The sequence below is a fragment of the Vulpes lagopus genome, chromosome 9 (genome assembly GCF_018345385.1).
Source record: "Vulpes lagopus strain Blue_001 chromosome 9, ASM1834538v1, whole genome shotgun sequence".
NCBI classification, from domain to species: Eukaryota; Metazoa; Chordata; class Mammalia; order Carnivora; family Canidae; genus Vulpes; species Vulpes lagopus.
Genome location: NC_054832.1, coordinates 74,025,946 through 74,029,617, shown reverse-complemented (window position 1 = coordinate 74,029,617; position 3,672 = coordinate 74,025,946). Strand labels below are relative to the sequence as shown.

The 3,672-nt window shown below is 49.3% G+C and overlaps 1 pseudogene; it reads left to right on the top strand.

Moving 5' to 3' along the window:
* Nucleotides 1-1,904: 1,904 nt before the first annotated feature.
* On the top strand, nt 1,905-3,382 carry LOC121498928 (annotated as a pseudogene).
* Nucleotides 3,383-3,672: the final 290 nt, after the last annotated feature.

Genomic DNA, 3,672 nt, shown 5'->3' with positions numbered 1-3,672 from the left:
AATGGAAGATGTGGCATTCTCTGTGAAGTTTGGACGTGTGTATATGCAGAGAACATTTTGTCAGGAGACTGTTTCTCCTTGTATCACAGCTCACGTTTCTATATGATCTGGTTTTCCTGTGGAAAGCTATGTGTAGCTACTTTAAGAATGTCTGTATAAGAAGATACTGCAAGGTAAGAACATCTCTCTTCAGGGAGAGTAAAATCTCCCTCCTTTTCTCAGAGAACATTTGTTTTCTGATTAAGATAATATCTCTCTGTGGACAAAGACTGAGCAGGTTTGCCAGCAGCCCCTATTAATGTTAGGGCTTTCCAAAACTTGGAGTTCTCAGGTGTGATCCGGAGTCACCGTGTGTGTGGTAGCATTTATCTAGCCCCACTCTGTATTGCCCTGATGGGACTCAGGACCCAGGGAAACCAGTATGAACCTGCAGTTTCTGCTGTCTGCTGTGCCGGGTCTAATAAATTGTTTAAACTCGGCAATGCTTGCTTTGTCCTCACCGACTGAATTCATGGAAATATGGCTGGCTGACTTAATGGCTGCCTGCTGCTTAGGGACTGCTTGTCTATGTGATATACTAGTGTCTTCCTCCAGACTAGCTGTTTGTTGGGTGGCAAGACAGGGGACCTGGAAAGTACTAGATTATAGGGAAGGACCATAGCAAGGTCAGAGATTAACTTGAGCCCCTAATTTTTCTTGAATCTGAGTCATAGATTACTGGGTTTTCAGGGATTTTAGACTAGGCACAGAGAACATGTAAACAGGTGCCATCTGGCCACCCCAAATGGCTGCCCAGTGCAAACAGGCCTTGCCTTGTTAGGATTCTCCAGTAGCAGTAGGCTGTTGATGGTATTACAAGGATGCTATCTAGTGTGATGGACAGTAGAGGAACTATTTTAATTCCTGCATTGTTAGATAGAGAAATGGCAATGACCAGAGGAAGGGCCTCCATGGCAACTTACATGAGCAATAAATCATGTACTAACTTCACCTGGTGAATGAAGGTGAAAGAGGAAAATCAGGAGAGAACAATGTTCCTGTTCCTTCTGAGTAGCTTCTAACAGCTGCACCTGAGCAGAGAGTGGGAGGAGCTTTGAAATTCCAGACAGTGACTTGAGGTTGTAATATGCAAAGTATAGCACAAAATATTTATCAGAATTGCTATTTATGGTTTTTCTTTCAAATTAAATTAATCATTCCAAAAGAAATCCTGAAGGAAAATTTGTTAAAATTACATTAAATATATAAACTTGGAAAGAATTGATGACTTCAGAGTATTCAGATTTTTCCTTTAGGAATGTTTCCTATATTTATTCATTCAGAACATCATACATAAATTAAAAAATTTTGCTCTCTTCACATAGGTACTATATTGTCTTTTTCGTGTTATTATGAGGCTTTTAGTTGCTATTATAAATACCCTTTCCATTATAAATAACATATACAAAAATATGTAGAAATGTACAGGTTTTTTTTAAATACACAGTTTTTATGTTTTATTTATTCAGTATTTAGTAAGTGCCTGCTATTTGTTAGGCACTGGTCTAGAGATATATTTATTTTGAATCTTATCACTTTACTTCACTCTAATTAATTTAAAGAGTTTTTTCAGACATTGCAGATATAAATTTACTAATTCATGGTAGTTAAATTTATTGTTTTGATTTCAAGCACTTTTCCACTGGCAAGAACATCCTTAAGAAGTTAAAATAATGTTAGTAATATTGGCATTCTCGTTTTGTGATTAATGTTGATAGATTGTCTTTAATGTTTATTAAAAATTGGGTATTTGGGCGGGGCCGCCGGGGGGGAGGCGGGGAGGCGGGGAGGGGAGGGGAGGACTGGAGTTGGCGGTGGCGGGGCTCAGGGGGGCGGGGGCGGGGGCGGGGAGCCCCGGGGAGCCGATGGGGTCCGCCGGGGGCTCGGGGGAGGTGGAGGTGGTGAAGGGGCCGCCGTTGGGCGTGGGCCCGCGCTACACGGAGCTGCACTACCTGGGCGAGGGCGCGTACTCAGGGTCAGCTCAGCTTACGACCACGTGCGCAAGGTTCGCGTGGCCAAGAAAATCAGCCCCTTTGAGCCTCAGACCTACTGCCGGCGCGCACTGAGGGGGTCCGGATCTTGCTGCGATTCGGGACAGTCTGCGGGCGCCCACCCTGGACGCCATGAGGGATGTCTACATCGTGCAGGACCTGATGGAGACAGACCTATACAAGTTGCTCAAAAGCCAGCAGCTGAGCAACGACCATGTTTGCTGCTTCCTCTACCAGATCCTGCGAGGCCTCCAGTATATCCACTCAGCCAGTGTGCTCCACCGGGATTTAGAGCCCTCTAACTGCTCATCAACGCCACCTGCGACCTTAAGATCCGCGATTTCGGCCTGGCCCGGATTGCCCATCCTGAGCATGACCACACTGGCTTCCCGACAGAATATGTGGCCCCGCGCTGGTACCGAGCTCCAGAGATCATGCTTAACTCGAAGGGCTACACCAAGCCCATCGACATCTGGTCTGTGGGCTGCATTCTGGCCGAGACGCTCTGCAACCGGCCGTCTTCCCTGGCAAGCACTACCTGGACCAGCTCAACCACATTCTAGGTATCCTAGGCTCCCCATCCCAGGAGGACTTGAACTGTATGAAGGCCCGAAACTACCTGCAGTCTCTGCCCTCCAAGACCAAGGTGGCATGGGCCAAGCCTTTTCCCAAGTCAGACTCCAAAGCCCTTGACCTGCTAGACCGGATGTTGACCTTTAAATTTTTTTATTATTATTATTATTTATTTATGATAGTCACAGAGAGAGAGAGAGGCAGAGACACAGGCGGAGGGAGAAGCAGGCTCCATGCACCGGGAGCCCGACGTGGGATTCGATCCCGGGTCTCCAGGATCGCGCCCTGGGCCAAAGGCAGGCGCCGAACCGCTGCTTCACCCAGGGGTCCCCGGATGTTGACCTTTAACCCCAACAAACGGATTACAGTGGAAGAAGCACTGGCTCATCCCTACTTGGAGCAGTACTACGACCCAACAGATGAGCCAGTGGCTGAGGAGCCTTTCACTTTCGATATGGAGCTGGATGATCTACCCAAGGAGCATCTGAAGGAGCTCATCTTCCAGGAGACAGCCCGCTTCCAGCCTGGGGTGCTGGAAGCCCCCTAGTCTGGACAGACACCTCTGTTCCTTGGGGCCTGGCTCTGCCTCCTGCCTGCCCCTCCCCTGCCGGACTGTTAGGAAATGGACACTGTGCCCCACCCAGACCCCTGGTGGCCCAGGTCGGGGCAGAGGGTGCACCTGGCCACCTTCCACGGCTTTGCTCTGGCCTCCTGCTCCAGGCAGGCCAAGGCTCCCTCTGCCCCGCCTCCCCTCCCAGGACCTGAGGGGCTTAGGTGGCCCCAAAATAAATCGCCCTCTGCTGCTTGCCGTCCTCTACCCCAGCTATCCCAGTCTCTGGTAGTTCTGGAATGGAAGGGCTCTGGCTGCCCCGGACCGACTGAAGGGTGGTGGGGGAATGGGGGACACTGACCCATTAAAACCCTACCCCGTTTTCCCTGAAGGAATATTCCTAAGGCTCCAGGGCTAGTCCCCCTGAGGAGCAGGGCCCAGGCCTAAACCCCCTCCCTCAAAGCTGCCACATCTAACACCCCCTACTCCTCTGTGTGTGGGTGAACAAAAGTGGAGCTG